This window comes from Mytilus californianus, unplaced genomic scaffold (genome assembly GCF_021869535.1).
Source record: "Mytilus californianus isolate M0D057914Y unplaced genomic scaffold, xbMytCali1.0.p SCAF_2, whole genome shotgun sequence".
NCBI classification, from domain to species: domain Eukaryota; kingdom Metazoa; phylum Mollusca; class Bivalvia; order Mytilida; family Mytilidae; genus Mytilus; species Mytilus californianus.
The window spans coordinates 67709594-67730132 of record NW_026262668.1 but is presented as its reverse complement, the minus strand read 5'-3'; the positions used below and the strand labels follow the sequence as shown (position 1 = coordinate 67730132).

At 32.9% G+C, this 20539-nt stretch overlaps 10 non-coding genes across 10 annotated transcripts; 5 read left to right on the top strand and 5 right to left on the bottom strand.

The window, feature by feature from the left end:
* Positions 1–15089: 15089 nt before the first annotated feature.
* Trnam-cau (transfer RNA methionine (anticodon CAU)) lies at positions 15090–15180 on the top strand. Its single transcript is given in 2 exon segments — positions 15090–15126; positions 15145–15180. It is a non-coding gene; the product is annotated as a tRNA-Met (tRNA).
* A 284-nt stretch (positions 15181–15464) lies between these two features.
* Trnal-aag (transfer RNA leucine (anticodon AAG)) lies at positions 15465–15546 on the bottom strand. The gene has a single exon. It is a non-coding gene; the product is annotated as a tRNA-Leu (tRNA).
* Positions 15547–16285: 739 nt separating this feature from the next.
* Trnam-cau (transfer RNA methionine (anticodon CAU)) lies at positions 16286–16376 on the top strand. The gene is given in 2 exon segments: positions 16286–16322; positions 16341–16376. It is a non-coding gene; the product is annotated as a tRNA-Met (tRNA).
* A 284-nt stretch (positions 16377–16660) lies between these two features.
* Positions 16661–16742, bottom strand: Trnal-aag (transfer RNA leucine (anticodon AAG)). The gene has a single exon. It is a non-coding gene; the product is annotated as a tRNA-Leu (tRNA).
* A 739-nt stretch (positions 16743–17481) lies between these two features.
* Positions 17482–17572, top strand: Trnam-cau (transfer RNA methionine (anticodon CAU)). Its single transcript is given in 2 exon segments — positions 17482–17518; positions 17537–17572. It is a non-coding gene; the product is annotated as a tRNA-Met (tRNA).
* A 284-nt stretch (positions 17573–17856) lies between these two features.
* Positions 17857–17938, bottom strand: Trnal-aag (transfer RNA leucine (anticodon AAG)). The gene has a single exon. It is a non-coding gene; the product is annotated as a tRNA-Leu (tRNA).
* Positions 17939–18677: 739 nt separating this feature from the next.
* Trnam-cau (transfer RNA methionine (anticodon CAU)) lies at positions 18678–18768 on the top strand. Its single transcript is given in 2 exon segments — positions 18678–18714; positions 18733–18768. It is a non-coding gene; the product is annotated as a tRNA-Met (tRNA).
* A 284-nt stretch (positions 18769–19052) lies between these two features.
* Trnal-aag (transfer RNA leucine (anticodon AAG)) lies at positions 19053–19134 on the bottom strand. The gene has a single exon. It is a non-coding gene; the product is annotated as a tRNA-Leu (tRNA).
* A 740-nt stretch (positions 19135–19874) lies between these two features.
* Trnam-cau (transfer RNA methionine (anticodon CAU)) lies at positions 19875–19965 on the top strand. The gene is given in 2 exon segments: positions 19875–19911; positions 19930–19965. It is a non-coding gene; the product is annotated as a tRNA-Met (tRNA).
* A 284-nt stretch (positions 19966–20249) lies between these two features.
* Positions 20250–20331, bottom strand: Trnal-aag (transfer RNA leucine (anticodon AAG)). Its single transcript has one exon. It is a non-coding gene; the product is annotated as a tRNA-Leu (tRNA).
* Between the last annotated feature and the right edge of the window lie 208 nt (positions 20332–20539).

Genomic DNA, 20539 nt, shown 5'->3' with positions numbered 1-20539 from the left:
GAACTTCCGCTTATTGAAGATATTTGAAACATTTTGTATTACTAAAGGTAAACAAACAAGGTCCCGCATGCAAATCATATAAATACTTTTATTTAAAAAGTGTGAACTATTTCTAAAACAAGAAACTCCAAGGAATTGACGTAGGTATAAACATATGGTCACATGAAGCTCTCTCGTTCGGCAGTAAGACCAAAGCTGGAGGCGCCCGTTTGGTTGTTCAGGATATATAAATACTCACTCATATACGGTACTTGCATTTTCGAGAACTTTCGTTACTTTTCTATTCCGCGGGTGTCAATCTCAATTAAACTTATTATGTCGGAAATTTACAATAATTTATCTATACAATGGCGTATAACACGCCTGCATTTGCTGTCTGAATTAATTCGTGACAGGCCTTCCAAGTAGGAAAACCTTAAGCCATTTTATGAAAGCGCGGAAGCTCTTCCTACTAAAAAATAAACACACGATCAACGCCTTTACAACCCTGTAATAAAAATGTTCATTGAATTCTTATAATAAATAAATTGACATAATTATGCTACAACCATGAAAATACGAGTTATATCAAGCTTTTCGTGGGTTTTCCTATGCATTGTTGTGATGTTTTCATGGGAAGCACGTGCAGTGATGAACGTTGCATTTTATCAGGAAGTAAAATATAATTTTAGAACTCGCGATTGTTGTCTACCAACTGATTCTGATGAAATATATTTTAAACTCGAAAGATGTCTTTTGGTTTTACATGTATGTTGTTGGGTTACTGTCTCATTGTCGTACGTTAATCCGAAGTCACCTTTATTGATATACGTGTAAAAATTCAGGCGCCATTCCCATTCAAAATACTTCAGTAAATTTTCAATATATATAGCTGTTAAAATACCGATTGCTATAGATGCCATAAATTTATTTACAGAATCGATGATTTGCTTTTTCAATAATTTGTGGAGAAGAATCAATCATACACATTAAGACTGACTCATTAGAAAAGATTAGTTCATACATGCATGAACAAAAATATTGAATGAAGGTTAATAATTTTTTAAATCTTATTTAGCACCGTAATGTAATATATGTATTATTACATTTCTATAATTACAGATAGCGAATGTGTAATTATATTACAGATTTACAGATATTAACCGCGTCATTTGTCAATGTATGCTTTTTAATTGTTTCTGTAAAATCTATTCACAACGTTAAAAACTCGGTACGATTGTGTTGCTACCTCATTAATTCAGATCTAACATCTCATACAAGGTTGATAATGGGCCATGATAATGATATAGGTACAGTTATCAGACATGTAAGAAAGAAAAACATACCTTTCAATGGCAATGATAAGCAAAATAAAGGCAGACGAAAGGCATATAAAATAATTCACAAATCTTAACAGTTTGCAAGCAGTCACTGCATAAAAAGTCAGCGGATTTGTCAAATCAATGATGATAAATGGCATTCCGACAGCACATGTTATAAAATCCAACGCAGCTAAAAACAGAATAAAAATTCTGGGATTTGACTGTTTCATACGAAAACTGTACACACAAAGAACATGAAGATTTCCAGTTATTCCGATCGCCATAGCGATGGACACGAAAAATATTCCACCTATGTTTTGTTTAACTTTTTCATCATTCAGACTTTCGAGTTCCTTATCGATGCACATATCGTGTTGTTGTCTTCTAATAATTCGCCAATAATGCTATGTTAAATACTACTGCACTGATTCGATCGTCATTAATTGCTATAATTGATACTTCTGGATAGTTTAATATCGCGTGATTTAGGTCTGTCAAAACCATACGAGTAAAATGCCTTAAAATAAACAACTTTTAGAGCTCTAGAATACATAGAGAATATCATATGGCTTTTTCAATATCACATCCGTATCAACCCGAAACACCAATATAATCCCAAGAGCTCTGCTCGAGGGATTATATTAGTTGAGGGTTGATACGGTGTGTGATATTGAAAAAGCCATATCATATACACTTTATTATATACATTTATCATATACTTAGCAATAATATGATAGCTTTTGCATATGTGTAATGAAATGAAGTACACAAGCCATAATTTCCCACCCGGGCTGATAACCCATATCAGGGGCGTCTCGTGCAAAAAACCCATAACAGTGCCTCTCGTGCAAGTTACTTCCGGTATTTCCGGTATCGTATGTGTACTTTTCCATTGTGGCGTCAGATATTTTTTATTATGACGTCAAAATTTTACGGGAACTTTTGGGATGTCCAGTAATGGCGGACAAATAGCGATAAGGTTTATTGGATCCAGTGGTAAATCTGTTTGTACAGAACAAGCTGTTATTGAAAAAAAGATGTTAACATTGCTAAATCCGATGATATAAATTTTCAAAATGATGCTAGTTTACAATTAGTACTTGCTAATAAATGCCATTGACAATTATGAATCATCTCATATAGTACAACATGTAGTAATAATGATCATAAAACTGTAAATACTTCCTTCATGCTTCCAGCTTCCAAATTTTTAATGTTTCAAAATGCCTCTATAGGAAATGGTACCATAATATATATGGAGGTAGTGATGCTATTGTTGGACAATTATAGTGTATTTGTTGGATTCATGATTTAACTTCTTTAAAAAGTTTTTGACTGTTTTAGTTATTTCATTTGTTTATTTGCCTTACATAAAACAATTGTCGGAAGTATATGATAAAGAGATTAATACATGGCCTTTTCCATATCGGCCCGGGTATCATCCCTCGACCCAAATCAGCACCTCGACTACGTCTCGGGCTGATATGGGGTCTCGGGATGATAACCGGGCCGATATGGAAAAGGCCATGTATTAATCTCTATATACTTCACGTAGATGTTTTTTTATGTAACATGACGTCATACTGATAAGGAGATTTGAAATGACGTCATAGAGATTATAGGTTTGACATGACGTCATACAGATTATAGGGGTTTGATAAAGCCTTTGCAACAGTAACTGCAATCGATGACATGACGTCATACAGATTAAAGGTGTGATAAAGCCTTTGCAACCGTGCTGATATCGATATCATCACGGGTGGCGGATACAGCACGCGTGCCAATGATAGTATTACACATACAATTTATCTGTATTTACTACTAAGTATATAATAAGTTTATATAAGTACATCTTGAGCTGTATCATTTTACTGATAAAGTTTTGTCAAGCTAATTTGGTTTTCAAACAATAAGTAACAAATACTTGTCTGTTACCTCAAACAAAAAATGGATGTCTTTTATGGATTTCCATACAGTGAGATAATTAAGTTTGAATGTTCATGTTCAAATTATTTTCCGAAATAAGTATCACACGAAATATTCTTGCATGCGTCCATTCGCAGCAACGTCGAAATAACTATTTCAATCTGTTTTCTATCCTTGTAAATTGAATGGATGATTGATACCGTATCATCTTGTGATGTACCTGACATCAAATAAAAACGTAGACAGTTTGTTCTGTCCGATACATAATCCTGGATTAACAAAGTTGGGAGAGCCAGAAATGTTTTCTGCACGTGAGCTACATAACAAAAGCAAAAAACAAGAGAAATATCCAGATTAACCGCAGTAAAAAGTTTACTGGATAATGATTGCTTTTGTTGGAACACCTTCAACATTCTAAAAAGATTTGTTGCCTTACATGTAAACCAACAATGATGTTAACTTCCTCAAAATGTTGGCATAGTTTCTAGTAGAAACTTTCTCTTGTTTGTGTAACCACTGAACTGTTGTACCTATGCTGCCACCACATCTGCTGTAATGGTTCCCTTCTTAGCAATGTTTAGCCTTGATATTTCTCGTTTTCTATATCTGTTGCATATGGTAAATATAGATACTTCGTGATATAATTTCAAGCATTAGTTTGCCTATTTTCTTCACCTTCATAAACTAAGAAAACTAACTAAATGAACTATGAGAAAATAAAAAAAACCTTTGTGAGCACTCTCACATACCCCACGCACCCAACTTGTCACCGGGCAAACAAAATCTCACCAGCTTCCTAAGTTCAAAGACTCATAACTCCATCAAAAGTCAACTGATACAAATTTCTTGCGGATGTGCACATCTACATATTATTTACTTATTATCTACAAAGTTTCATGTCATTCTGTATTGTGATTTCAGAGAAATTGCGATGACAAGAACAGGACTGACGGACGGACGGGTCACAAGCATTATACACTACGCAACTTTGTTGCGCGGGGTATGAAATATTAAAAGGCAAAAGGACAATAGTATCTAAAAGCTTCATCGCCCAGACTTTGAAATAAAAAGGACCAATGTGCTTATTACAGTAGAGAAATCAACCCTTGAAACACGTTTTTTTACAGCAGTACATGTACTTCCAGGGTTATGTGCATTTCTGATTTCCGGTACATTAAGAGTTTCTTAAAATTGTGTGAGCTTTTGTGTTGAGCAAGTTGATTAGATCAACTAAACTTCGTTTGTATGATTACCTTTGAATGCTTATTCATCTTCAGATTTTATGAGATAGAATTTATGCGACAGTAGTATACCGATGTTGAAATCTGGTAAATCGACTAGAAAGAGACAAATCAAGGTCACAAACAAAACTGAGGGAATCAATTAGAAAGAGACAAATAAAGGTCACAAACAAAACTGAGGGAATCGATTAGAAAGAGACAAATCAAGGTCACAAACAAAACTGAGGGAATCGACTAGAAAGAGACAAATAAAGGTCACAAACAAAACTGAGGGAGTGTGACTAGAAAGAGACAAATCAAGGTCACAAACAAAACTGAGGGAATCGATTAGAAAGAGACAAATCAAGGTCACAAACAAAACTGAGGGAATCAAATAGAAAAAGACAAATCAAGGTCACAAACAAAACTGAGGGAATCGATTAGAAAGAGACAAATAAAGGTCACAAACAAAACTGATGAAATTGATTAGAAAGAGACAAATCAAGGTCACAAACAAAACTGAGGGAGTCGATTAGAAAGAGACAAATCAAGGTCACAAACAAAACTGAGGGAGTCGATTAGAAAGAGACAAATCAAGGTCACAAACAAAACTGAGGGAATCGATTAGAAAGAGACAAATAAAGGTCACAAACAAAACTGAGGGAATCGATTAGAAAGAGACAAATCAAGGTCACAAACAAAAACCGAGGGAGTCGCATGCACTCAGGATCTGAAAGTCGCTATTTTGATCTGCACTCTAGTCATAGTGTATTGACTCCAAACCTTTAAACAAGAAGTATTTTGAAAAGTTATGCATATGTGTATTAAATGTGTAACCTGCTATTCAACTGCAATGTTTGCCATAAACACTAAACTGCATTGAGATGGCTTTCGGCATTTGAAATACGTAAGTTAAACAAACAGGATACTAGTAATTGTGTGTATCTTTGATTGGAACAATTTAAACAATCATAGATTGTCAGTTAATGCAAACATTGAAATTGATTCCTCCTTACTAAAAAAATAACTTGACAGCATTGGGATATCAACCTAAAGATTTCAAGGAGACTTGTTTTAAAACTACCACCTTAGACCGCTTCATCAAGCTACTTAGTACGCTTTTCTTCTTAGCCCACTCCGGTCATGCTATCTGGTCGCCTTATAATATAGCTTAAACAAGGGAAAATTTGTTTACAACATTAACAACTGATAAAATATGTCTTACAGGCATAAACTACGAAACGTTACCTACAAATAAGTTTTTTTTTAAAACTAAATTCATATTCATCTATAGGTAAATGCGTATTTTATCATATCTTTTTGCTTCTCTTTCTCATTAGAGTTATCTATGATTATTTATGAAGAGTTGATTGAGAATACTGATAATCAGAGTTAATGATAACGAATAAGAATCCGTCATTTGTTGAAAAAATAATATCCATTTTCTATCAACGAGACAAAGCATTGTGTATGGCAGTAATGTACCAATCCATTGCAGCTGGTCAATAAAAATTACTTGACATCAATTCTTCCCGCAGAAAATCGGGTACTTAGTAATTTATAACTTTATACTACAGGCGTTTAATACTAATTCAACATTGGATGGAACCATGCAATAGTGCAGTGACCGCGCGGAGCTCATTATCACTACTACAATACCAGGTTAGGAAGAAAAAAGAAGAGAAGCCGTTAAACAGTAACAAGCACCTAAAAAACTAAAAGATTATATAAAAATTAACAACAAACACTGTCCATAATTTTTTAAGTGTGTTTCTAAAGCCTGTACTAAAACATGTTACCTGTTATTTAACTGCAATATTTGGCATGAATACTTAATTGCTCGGCCATACTACCGGCTTTTTAATTTGAAGCTTTTTCAACTGAAAAAATTCAAACCCATACCTCCGAGGAGACTGGTGCCTTAAACCAGCGCTTTAGAACGCTCGGACACGCTAACGACGCTTACTATTGCAGCTTAATCAATGTATCATTCGTTTACAACATTTACAACTGACAAAATATGTCTTACAGGCATAAAATACGAAATGTTACGTAGCAATATGTTTTTTTTTCTCTTTCCAAAATCAAATTATTATTCTGTCCTAATACTATTGATATCTAGCGCAATGCATATTAAATTCTATCATTTCGCTTATCTATCTTAACAGAGTTATCTATGATTTGACTATATATGGTAACATGGACTTAACTTGGCTTAGAATTTGATATTAGTACTCACAAGTAACTTCATACAGGAGGGCGGTTTTCACTATTTCAAATAGGATGAAACCATGCAATCTATAGTACATTTTGACCGCGCGAAAATCGTTGAAATTATAACGGCTTCAATGCTAACTGTGCTCACTGAAACGTGATTAATGCACGTGCAAAACGATTTTTCGCTAACAACAAATAGTTTCCGCAGCATATTTTTTTTAAAAGAGTTTTCTGTCATCACTATATACTTAATTTGCTCCTGGAAAAAAAAGAAATGGGGGGAAAAAACCCAAAACCATAAAAAGTATTTCAAAATCTAAAGAACTATAAAAATGAACAACCAACACAGCTCATTATGTTTTGAAATATGTTTCCTTTAAGAAAAAGATGTTTCTTCCTGCCCTTCACTCACCTTGACAAGTAACTACAATGTTAATGGTAATGTTATGAAGTATTTACACCTTAAATTGAAGTTTTAGAATCATGGCCTCGGTAGCGCAGTAGGTAGCGCGTCAGTCTCGTGGGGATCCGAATTGAGCGCAGCCCTAGGATGGAAGTGTCATAATTTCTCCGGTGGATAATTCTGTGTTTCAACAGGATATTATGATTCGATAATTACAGTAAGGATTTATTTATGATTTATTGACAAAACTATATTGTTTTAAGTAGAGAAACAGTGATTATAAACTGTATTTCCCCCTAATCCGGCGATTCATTCGTGTGGAAAAGGGGGGTCGTTTTGGAGCACTCGAGTGTTTGTTTACAAATTTGGGCTGTGCTTGCTTGTAATTTTTTCGGAATTTCCGGCGGAATGGAGCAAAATAGTAAAAAATCGAGTCTATCTCAAAGAAATGGTAGTCGTGGTTCTGGGAATGGATATAATCAAAAGCAGAATTATGTTCTTGATGAAAAGTCGTATCAGAGAGATTGTACCGTGAGAATTGAAAGAATTCGTACAGATGTTATTGGTGAAAGAATAGTAATCGAAGATGTAGAAACAATCTCTGGATTAAACTCAGTGTTAGCTGTTGTCAAAAATGATGCCATGTCTTATGATATAACATTAGATAGTAAGCAGACTGCTTTCAATCTAGTGCAAGAAGGAATTGATATTGCAAATAATGAATATCAAGTCAGTATGTTACATTCGGATATTACCGTTGTTTCTATTATGAAACTTCTATCGTTTATTCCTGATGAAGATATAAGAAGTAAATTAGTATCAAAAGGGGTTAAAATTGTTTCTCCTATATACAGACGAGCAATACCTGGAACGCAAGTAGCAGAAGGGACTAGATTTATGAGATGCAAATTTCCACAAGGTATGTTCGCTTTGCCATGGACAATGCCTTTCAAAGTTGGCTCAGATACGAAATATTTTCGTGTTGTACACAACAACCAGATGAAGGTCTGCTCTGAGTGTTTGTCACCGGAGCATATGCGTAAACAGTGTCCGTACTTTATTTGCCACGGGTGTGGCGAATATGGACATTCAAAGAGACAATGTAAAGCTATTAAATGTAAATATTGTCATAATTTACCGTTGTTATGCGTGTGTGGAAGTAGCTCCGATACAAGAAGAGATCAACCTCCGACACATAAAAAGAAGAAGAACTGTGATGTCTGTGGTTTCTATTTTTGCATGTGCAAATGTAACATTTGCGGGAAAAAAGAGTGTATATGCGCCTGCTTCAAATGTGAAAAGTACCCATGTATATGTACTTTTTGTAAAAGTGATCCGTGTGTTTGTCCTTGTCAAGACTGTCGTAAATATTCATGTGTGTGTACATGTGACACATGCCGAGAAAATCCCGATCGTTGTACTTGCGACAAACAGAATAACGAAAATGATCCGGATATTATAATAAAGATACCAGGTGAAAATGAAGACGAAGATATTTCTGATGTTTGGTCAGAGAAAACTGTATCTGTTGGTGATGCTGATTCTATAGCAACTGTTCCGATAGAAGTTAATGTGGTGCAGCTTAATAAACAAGAAAGCCACCTTCAGGAAAAAAACAGAAAAAGAAAGATGGACAGTGATACAGAAAGTAACAATGAGATAACAGAGGATGAAATATTGAATCTAGATAACGTTAAAGATGGTAATGAAAACATCAATTCAGACAAAGATTTTTCTGATGGCAAAAAGTTAAAAATAGCCATTAATGACGCTCCTCCTGGGGACAATATTGTCACTGGGGAGAGTGAAAATGAAATTGAAATTGAGCAGTGTTTCTCTGATGATGAAATCACCTTCTTTGGTGACGAAGAGGTCACCATGGAAGGTGCAAATGCAAATGAGTCTTTTGTCTGTTCTGATGGTGAAAATGACACCACAAGTAAATTTATAAGTGCCAAAATGGCCAGAAAAATTAAGAAAAAACAGAGGAGACTTGAAAGGAGATCTAGTATCAAAGTTGCTCATAATTTGAGTGGTAAAAATGTAAGAAATGTGGTTGACAGTACAAAAAGATAAAATGGATAAGTTCATATGTAAGATTGTTTTTCTTTTTGCAATGGTGGTAATTTGTTCTTTTAATTGTAATGGTTTAAAGAATGTTGTCAATTTTGAGAATTTTATAAGTATTATTCATGATAGAAAATTTAGTATGGTATTGTTACAAGAAACTTTCTGGGATGATGCTTATGTAAATAGTGTAAAACACTTATATGAAGGTGATATATATTGTAGTAACAGTTCACATGGTAGAAGGGGTGTGGCTGTTTTAGTGAATAATTATCTCAAAAATAAGATAAAATGTGTATATAAAGACTGTGTTGGCAGATTTATTCATATAACATATGAAGAAGATGGACAATTGTTTAATGTAATTTCATTGTATGCTCCAAATGTAATTGTTGAAAGAGTTATCTTTTTTAACTTTGTTAAACAGTATACGGAAAAGTTAAATAACTCAATAATTGGTGGGGATTTTAATACTTCTCTGTCTATGTTAGACAGAGGTGGTAAAAGCAATTATGTTATAGATGAACCATGTAAAAGAATAAGTGACTTGATTGAAAATAACAATTTGTATGATGTATGGCGTACTAGAAATAAAAGTTCTAGAATATTTTCATGGAAAAGAATTTGTAATGAAGAATTACAACAAAGCAGAATCGATTATTTCCTTGTAAATAAACAGTTATCTTCTTATGTTCAGAATGTATATTATAATACTACTAGTTTAAGTGATCATTCATTTGTAACTATGAATTTTAACTGTAGTAATATTGAAAGAGGTCCTGGATTGTGGGTCCTCAATAATACATTATTATATAATGAAGAATATGTAAGGAGAGTAAAAGAAATTATATCTGATGAAAAAGAAAATGAATTGTATAATAAAGATTTAATGATTTGGTGGGATAATCTTAAATATGAAATAAAGAGATATTCCCAAATTTTTTCTTCTAAAATGGCAAAAGAAAACAGAAGAGATTATTATAGATTAGAAAGGCAGATTAATATTTTATGTGAAAAGGCTGCTTGTGGTGTAGATACTGATGTAGCTAAGTTAGAAAGTTTGAAACTTGAATTGTCAGCATATGAATTAGAAAAATGTAGAGGTGCAGTACTCAGATCAAAAGCTATTTGGGCTGTTGAGTCAGATAAAAATACAAAGTATTTTTTAAATCTGGAAAAATATAAACAAGAGAATAATTCTATAAAAGAATTACTAGATGACAGTAATGAATCAGTTTATGCTACTGAAGGTATTTTAGATTTACAATATAAATTTTATAAAGAATTGTACTCATGTGTAGATACAGATAATGATAAAATGTCAGAATTGTTAGATAGTGTAGATACAAAAATAGATGATAATGATTGTAACTTTTGTGATTCTGATATTTCACACGAAGAAATTTGTAAAGCAATAAATCAAATGTCAAAAAATAAAAGTCCAGGATCTGATGGACTTACAGTTGAGTTTTACTGTCAATTTTATAATGAACTCAGACATGTATTTTTTGATTTGTTTAATGTAATCGAAAAAGAAGGTGTTTTAGGTAGATCTATGAAATGTGGAGTGATTAGTCTTATATATAAAAAGAAAGGTGATAAAAAGTCTTTAAAAAATTATAGACCTATTTCATTACTACAGGTTGATTATAAAATATTAGCCAGGATAATGGCAAATAGATTTAAGGTAGTATTACCTAAGATTTTATCTAATCATCAAACATGTTGTATCATTGGTAGAGATATTTCAAATAATATTGCTAATGTAAGAGATATTATAGAACTTATTGAAAAAGATGAACTTGAAGGGTATATAATGAAAATAGATCAGGAAAAAGCATTTGACAGAGTGAGTCATAAATATTTGTTACAAATGTTAAGAAAATTTGGATTTGGTGATAGATTTGTAAAATGGATTGAAATATTTTATAATGGTATTAATAGTGCTGTAAAATGTAACGGTTTTTTGACTTAATATTTTCATATTGAAAATGGTATTAGACAAGGTTGTCCAATAAGTGCATTGTTATATGTTCTTGCTGCTGAACCTTTACATTGTAGAATTGTTAAAAATGTCAAAATCAAAGGTATAAAAGTCCCTAACTGTGAAAAAGAGGGATTAATTTATCAGCATGCAGATGACACTACATTATCTTTATGTAAAAAAGAATCTATATCAGAAGTTTTTAAAGAATTTGATTTATACAGTAAGGCTACTGGATCTAAAATTAATAAACAGAAGTCAGAAATTTTATGTGTTGGTAATGGAAAGTTATCAGATGTAGAAAAAGAGCAATTTGGCTTACAAATTTGTAAAGATGCTATTCAGTTACTTGGGGTTTATGTTGGTCCTAACAAATCACTGTGTGATGACATGAATTGGAAAAATAAAATAAAGAAAGTAAGAAGTCTTTGTGGTTACAGAGACAACTGACTTTACAAGGTAGAGTCACTGTTGTAAATACATTAATGTTGTCAAGATTTTGGTACGCATTATTTGTTACATCTATGCCAGAGTGGGCATATGTAGAAATTAAAAGATTATGTGTCAATTTTATATGGGATAATAGATCCCATTTAGTTAAATATAGTTCTATAGTTATGAAAAAGTTAAAGGTGGATTACAGTTGTCTGATATTAAATGTAAAATGTATGCATTTAGATTGAAATATATAGGTAGACTAATTGATGATCAGTATCATGTGTTATGGAAAGATACATTCAAATATTTTGTATCCAAAATATATGGCATGCAATTAGTATTAGAAATATTATAAACAAAAATACCAAATTGTGAATTAAAATGTATTCCTATGGTTTATCGAGAAATGTGTCAAGTTTTGTACTCCCTAGGATGTAAGTTAGATTTTCAGTTAACTGTTGAAAATATATATGATCAACCTTTGTTCTGTAATCCAAAAATTGTTTTAGATGATAAAACTATTATTTGGTATGATTTCATACAAGCTGGTATTGTGGCTATCAAAGATATTTGCTATGAGGTTAAGACTGGGTTTTTACCAAAAAATGCAATTGTAGATATGATTGATAATGTATGTGATTATGTAAATATTCAATATGTAATTGATAGGTATCATTGTTTATTATCTATTATACCAAAGGAATGGAAGAATACTATTGACACTAATGTACACCATAGAAATATGGATAGAACAATAGATATATCTGTATTGATAAAAAATGTACCTTGTGACTTGAAATCTTGTAATGTTAAAAAGTTATATCAATGTTTGTTAGAAGACATAATTGAAGAGCCTATTGGGCCAATTATATGGAAAAAATTATATGAAGCAGAATTGTGTAAAATTTGGAAACATGTTAATGTGTTTTGGAAGCCTTCAAAAATGATAGAGTTGGATTATAAAATAATACATAACTGTGTCTTTACAAATGTGAAATTAAAGAAAATTGGGCTGTCTGATTCTGAATTGTGTGATGTATGTAATAAAGAAAATGAAGATATTATGCATATATTTATAAACTGTGATGAACTAGAAGACTTTCATGATTATTTGTCTACTTTACTATGTAAAATATTTGAACATTGTGACTCTGATAAAATAAGTTTAGTACAGAGTGAAATGTTATTATTAAATGGACTCAGATGGATAATGAAAGGCGTGAATGACCTTTTCTTAAATTTTGTATTGTCAGTAGCTAGGTTCTGTATCTTTCGGAGAAGAAATTTACTGAAAAATGGACACAAAAATGTAAATTTGATCAAACTGTTCCAATATACATTGAAACATTATGTAATATATTTTTTTGTATACCTATGTCAGCAAAATAACAAGAGCAATGTTTTTGAAAAGAACTTTCTAAAAGACAATCCAATTGTACAAGAAACTGATGATGTCTTAGTATTTGATTTGTAAATGTATGATATATAGATGACAAACCTCATTGTTTCTATTACTGTATGCATATTGATTAATGTTGTTTATATTTGATTAGTTTTATCAGTTTTAACATGTACTATATCCGATGATTTATTTTAATAAAGATAAAAAAAAAAGCGCGTCAGTCTCATAATCACAAATGACAGAGCGATCTGAAGGTCGTGAGTTCGATCCTCACCCGGGGCATAGTTTTTTTCTCCCCGTTACTCCTGTTTTCAAAGCATTTCGAATAGTTGTGAAAACCTGTATTATACGTGTAACCAGTTATTCTTCTGCAATGCTAGTCATGAATTTTAAACTGCATGTAGATAGCGTTCAGAATTTGAAATACGTAAATGAAACATGATAATTGTGTTCTATCTATGATTAAAACAAGATCTTCAATGTTTTAATCTTTTATGCATTAAAATTTTCGTCAATAAATGCAAAAATCGATAAATTGATTCCTAACTTACTTAAAAAAATCACTTGGCAGCGGTGGGATTCGAACCCACGCCTCCGAGGAGACTGGTGCCTTAAACCAGCGCCTTTTTTTAATCTTTATTATATTCACACTTGGTATATACATATCACAGTTTAGATTTACACATAAATGAAAACATTGTTATCAATTATTGTCCTTTCTCTGAAAAGAATCATTATCAATATTTTTCATTTACTATACATTTATAATGCGTGAAATATTTTTCACGAACATAATTGTCTTGTTATGTACTTTTGTATATCCATATATATATATCATATTCTATAGAAAAACATCAAGTCCTTATACTAATATTCTATCCCATTCTTATCTACCATTCAGCACATACATTCAAATTGATAAAAAGCTTACACAGAATACAAAGAAAACTCAAAGTGAAAAATATTTGTAACGTCTTATCTCCGACAGAGGGCGAAAATTGATACAATCGGAAATGTAATTCGCACAGGGCTGGATTCCATTCCACTACGCAAATTAAAATTCGAAGTATTAAATATCAGGTCATTCATCAGCTATTTTAAGACAGGCAAACAAATCACAAAAAAGAATTATCAATTTTCGGAAAAACTTTTTTTCACAACGTTCTCACAAAACCATACACATTTTCTCTCTTACAAAATACAATACAATTGAATAATAAAACAATTACAATTTTTTATTTGTCACAAATTCTATCATCTGCAGCATTCTTTTTCTCACTGCATTAGTCATTAGTTTTGTCGTTCTTACATCATGAAAATCTTCAGTCAACACTTTGTTGAATTTAAAGTAATCTTAAACCAGCGTCTTAGACCGCTCGGCCACGCTACCGACGCTTACTATTGCAGCTTAATCAAGGTATCATTCGTTTACAATATTTACAACTGACAAAATATGTCTTACAGGCATAAAATACAAAATGTTACGTAGCAACATGTTTTTTTTCTCTTTCCAAAATTAAATTATTATTCTGTCCTAATACTATTGATATCTAGCACAATGCATATTAAATTCTATCATTTCGCTTCTCTATCTTAACAGAGTTATCTATGATTTGACTATATATGGTAACATGGACTTAATTTGGCTTAGAATTTGATATTAGTACTCACAAGTAACGTCATACAGGAGGGCGGTTTTCACTATTTCAAATTGGATGAAACCATGCAATCTAGACTATAGTACATTTTGACCGCGCGAAAATCGTTGAAATTATAACGGCTTCAATGCTAACTGTGCTCACTGAAACGTGATTAATGCACGTGCAAAACGTTTTTTCGCTAACAACAAATAGTTTCCGCAGCATATTTTTTTAAAAGAGTTTTCTGTCATCACTATATACTTAATTTGCTCCTGGAGAAAAAAGAAATGGGGGGAAAAAACCCAAAACCATAAAAAGTATTTCAAAAACTAAAGAACTATAAAAATGAACAACCAACACAGCTTATTATGTTTTGAAATATGTTTCCTTTAAGAAAAAGATGTTTCTTCCTGCCCTACACTCACCTTGACAAGTAACTACAATGTTAATGGTAATGTTATGAAGTATTAAATTGAAGTTTTAGAACCATGGCCTCGGTAGCGCAGTAGGTAGCGCGTCAGTCTCATAATCACAAATGACAGAGCGATCTGAAGGTCGTGAGTTCGATCCTCACCCGGGGCATAGTTTTTTTCTCCCCCGTTACTCCTGTTTTCAAAGCATTTCGAATAGTTGTGAAAACCTGTATTATACGTGTAACCAGTTATTCTTCTGCAATGCTAGTCATGAATTTTAAACTGCATGTAGATAGCGTTCAGAATTTGAAATACGTAAATGAAACATGATAATTGTGTTCTATCTATGATTAAAACAAGATCTTCAATGTATTAATCTTTTATGCATTAAAATTTTCGTCAATAAATGCAAAAATCGATAAATTGATTCCTAACTTACTTAAAAAAATCACTTGGCAGCGGTGGGATTCGAACCCACGCCTCCGAGGAGACTGGTGCCTTAAACCAGCGCCTTAGACCGCTCGGCCACGCTACCGATGCTTACTATTGCAGCTTAATCAAGGTATCATTCGTTTACAATATTTACAACTGACAAAATATGTCTTACAGGCATAAAATACGAAATGTTACGTAGCAACATGTTTTTTTTCTCTTTCCAAAATTAAATTATTATTCTGTCCTAATACTATTGATATCTAGCACAATGCATATTAAATTCTATCATTTCGCTTCTCTATCTTAACAGAGTTATCTATGATTTGACTATATATGGTAACATGGACTTAATTTGGCTTAGAATTTGATATTAGTACTCACAAGTAACGTCATACAGGAGGGCGGTTTTCACTATTTCAAATTGGATGAATTAGACTATAGTACATTTTGACCGCGCGAAAATCGTTGAAATTATAACGGCTTCAATGCTAACTGTGCTCACTGAAACGTGATTAATGCACGTGCAAAACGTTTTTTCGCTAACAACAAATAGTTTCCGCAGCATATTTTTTTAAAAGAGTTTTCTGTCATCACTATATACTTAATTTGCTCCTGGAGAAAAAAGAAATGGGGGGAAAAAACCCAAAAACATAAAAAGTATTTCAAAAACTAAAGAACTATAAAAATGAACAACCAACACAGCTCATTATGTTTTGAAATATGTTTCCTTTAAGAAAAAGATGTTTCTTCCTGCCCTACACTCACCTTGACAAGTAACTACAATGTTAATGGTAATGTTATGAAGTATTTACACCTTAAATTGAAGTTTTAGAACCATGGCCTCGGTAGCGCAGTAGGTAGCGCGTCAGTCTCATAATCACAAATGACAGAGCGATCTGAAGGTCGTGAGTTCGATCCTCACCCGGGGCATAGTATTTTTCTCCCCCGTTACTCCTGTTTTCAAAGCATTTCGAATAGTTGTGAAAACCTGTATTATACGTGTAACCAGTTATTCTTCTGCAATGCTAGTCATGAATTTTTAACTGCATGTAGATAGCGTTCAGAATTTGAAATACGTAAATGAAACATGATAATTGTGTTCTATCTATGATTAAAACAAGATCTTCAATGTATTAATCTTTTATGCATTAAAATTTTCGTCAATAAATGCAAAAATCGATAAATTGATTCCTAACTTACTTAAAAAAATCACTTGGCAGCGGTGGGATTCGAACCCACGCCTCCGAGGAGACTGGTGCCTTAAACCAGCGCCTTAGACCGCTCGGCCACGCTACCGACGCTTACTATTGCAGCTTAATCAAGGTATCATTCGTTTACATTATTTACAACTGACAAAATATGTCTTACAGGCATAAAATACGAAATGTTACGTAGCAACATGTTTTTTTTCTCTTTCCAAAATTAAATTATTATTCTGTCCTAATACTATTGATATCTAGCACAATGCATATTAAATTCTATCATTTCGCTTCTCTATCTTAACAGAGTTATCTATGATTTGACTATATATGGTAACATGGACTTAATTTGGCTTAGAATTTGATATTAGTACTCACAAGTAACGTCATACAGGAGGGCGGTTTTCACTATTTCAAATTGGATGAATTAGACTATAGTACATTTTGACCGCGCGAAAATCGTTGAAATTATAACGGCTTCAATGCTAACTGTGCTCACTGAAACGTGATTAATGCACGTGCAAAACGTTTTTTCGCTAACAACAAATAGTTTCCGCAGCATATTTTTTTAAAAGAGTTTTCTGTCATCACTATATACTTAATTTGCTCCTGGAGAAAAAAGAAATGGGGGTAAAAAACCCAAAACCATAAAAAGTATTTCAAAAACTAAAGAACTATAAAAATGAACAACCAACACAGCTTATTATGTTTTGAAATATGTTTCCTTTAAGAAAAAGATGTTTCTTCCTGCCCTACACTCACCTTGACAAGTAACTACAATGTTAATGGTAATGTTATGAAGTATTTACACCTTAAATTGAAGTTTTAGAACCATGGCCTCGGTAGCGCAGTAGGTAGCGCGTCAGTCTCATAATCACAAATGACAGAGCGATCTGAAGGTCGTGAGTTCGATCCTCACCCGGGGCATAGTTTTTTTCTCCCCCGTTACTCCTGTTTTCAAAGCATTTCGAATAGTTGTGAAAACCTGTATTATACGTGTAACCAGTTATTCTTCTGCAATGCTAGTCATGAATTTTTAACTGCATGTAGATAGCGTTCAGAATTTGAAATACGTAAATGAAACATGATAATTGTGTTCTATCTATGATTAAAACAAGATCTTCAATGTATTAATCTTTTATGCATTAAAATTTTCGTCAATAAATGCAAAAATCGATAAATTGATTCCTAACTTACTTAAAAAAATCACTTGGCAGCGGTGGGATTCGAACCCACGCCTCCGAGGAGACTGGTGCCTTAAACCAGCGCCTTAGACCGCTCGGCCACGCTACCGACGCTTACTATTGCAGCTTAATCAAGGTATCATTCGTTTACATTATTTACAACTGACAAAATATGTCTTACAGGCATAAAATACGAAATGTTACGTAGCAACATGTTTTTTTTCTCTTTCCAAAATTAAATTATTATTCTGTCCTAATACTATTGATATCTAGCACAATGCATATTAAATTCTATCATTTCGCTTCTCTATCTTAACAGAGTTATCTATGATTTGACTATATATGGTAACATGGACTTAATTTGGCTTAGAATTTGATATTAGTACTCACAAGTAACGTCATACAGGAGGGCGGTTTTCACTATTTCAAATTGGATGAATTAGACTATAGTACATTTTGACCGCGCGAAAATCGTTGAAATTATAACGGCTTCAATGCTAACTGTGCTCACTGAAACGTGATTAATGCACGTGCAAAACGTTTTTTCGCTAACAACAAATAGTTTCCGCAGCATATTTTTTTAAAAGAGTTTTCTGTCATCACTATATACTTAATTTGCTCCTGGAGAAAAAAGAAATGGGGGTAAAAAACCCAAAACCATAAAAAGTATTTCAAAAACTAAAGAACTATAAAAATGAACAACCAACACAGCTCATTATGTTTTGAAATATGTTTCCTTTAAGAAAAAGATGTTTCTTCCTGCCCTACACTCACCTTGACAAGTAACTACAATGTTAATGGTAATGTTATGAAGTATTTACACCTTAAATTGAAGTTTTAGAACCATGGCCTCGGTAGCGCAGTAGGTAGCGCGTCAGTCTCATAATCACAAATGACAGAGCGATCTGAAGGTCGTGAGTTCGATCCTCACCCGGGGCATAGTATTTTTCTCCCCCGTTACTCCTGTTTTCAAAGCATTTCGAATAGTTGTGAAAACCTGTATTATACGTGTAACCAGTTATTCTTCTGCAATGCTAGTCATGAATTTTTAACTGCATGTAGATAGCGTTCAGAATTTGAAATACGTAAATGAAACATGATAATTGTGTTCTATCTATGATTAAAACAAGATCTTCAATGTATTAATCTTTTATGCATTAAAATTTTCGTCAATAAATGCAAAAATCGATAAATTGATTCCTAACTTACTTAAAAAAATCACTTGGCAGCGGTGGGATTCGAACCCACGCCTCCGAGGAGACTGGTGCCTTAAACCAGCGCCTTAGACCGCTCGGCCACGCTACCGACGCTTACTATTGCAGCTTAATCAAGGTATCATTCGTTTACATTATTTACAACTGACAAAATATGTCTTACAGGCATAAAATACGAAATATTACGTAGCAACATGTTTTTTTTTCTCTTTCCAAAATTAAATTATTATTCCGTCCTAATACTATTGATATCTAGCACAATGCATATTAAATTCTATCATTTCGCTTCTCTATCTTAACAGAGTTATCTATGATTTGACTATATATGGTAACATGGACTTAATTTGGCTTAGAATTTGATATTAGTACTCACAAGTAACGTCATACAGGAGGGCGGTTTTCACTATTTCAAATTGGATGAATTAGACTATAGTACATTTTGACCGCGCGAAAATCGTTGAAATTATAACGGCTTCAATGCTAACTGTGCTCACTGAAACGTGATTAATGCACGTGCAAAACGTTTTTTCGCTAACAACAAATAGTTTCCGCAGCATATTTTTTTAAAAGAGTTTTCTGTCATCACTATATACTTAATTTGCTCCTGGAGAAAAAAGAAATGGGGGGAAAAAACCCAAAACCATAAAAAGTATTTCAAAAACTAAAGAACTATAAAAATGAACAACCAACACAGCTCATTATGTTTTGAAATATGTTTCCTTTAAGAAAAAGATGTTTCTTTTTGCCCTGCACTCACCTTGACAAGTAACTACAATGTTAATGGTAATGTTATGAAGTATTTACACCTTAAATTGAAGTTTTAGAACCATGGCCTCGGTAGCGCAGTAGGTAGCGCGTCAGTCTCATAATCACAAATGACAGAGCGATCTGAAGGTCGTGAGTTCGATCCTCACCCGGGGCATAGTTTTTTTCTCCCCCGTTACTCCTGTTTTCAAAGCATTTCGAATAGTTGTGAAAACCTGTATTATACGTGTAACCAGTTATTCTTCTGCAATGCTAGTCATGAATTTTTAACTGCATGTAGATAGCGTTCAGAATTTGAAATACGTAAATGAAACATGATAATTGTGTTCTATCTATGATTAAAACAAGATCTTCAATGTATTAATCTTTTATGCATTAAAATTTTCGTCAATAAATGCAAAAATCGATAAATTGATTCCTAACTTACTTAAAAAAATCACTTGGCAGCGGTGGGATTCGAACCCACGCCTCCGAGGAGACTGGTGCCTTAAACCAGCGCCTTAGACCGCTCGGCCACGCTACCGACGCTTCCCAGGTAGCACAAAACATTTTGACAACATTTTTATAAGGTTGTATAAATGTCGTCTCAAAACGTTGTCGAAAAAATATTTTCGTGATGTTATGTAGATATTTTTTCTTATATTTTAAAAACATTTATTTAAAACATTTTTTGAAAATATTTTTACAATGATGTAAGAATATTCATGAAAATGTTTTCAATGACATTTTTT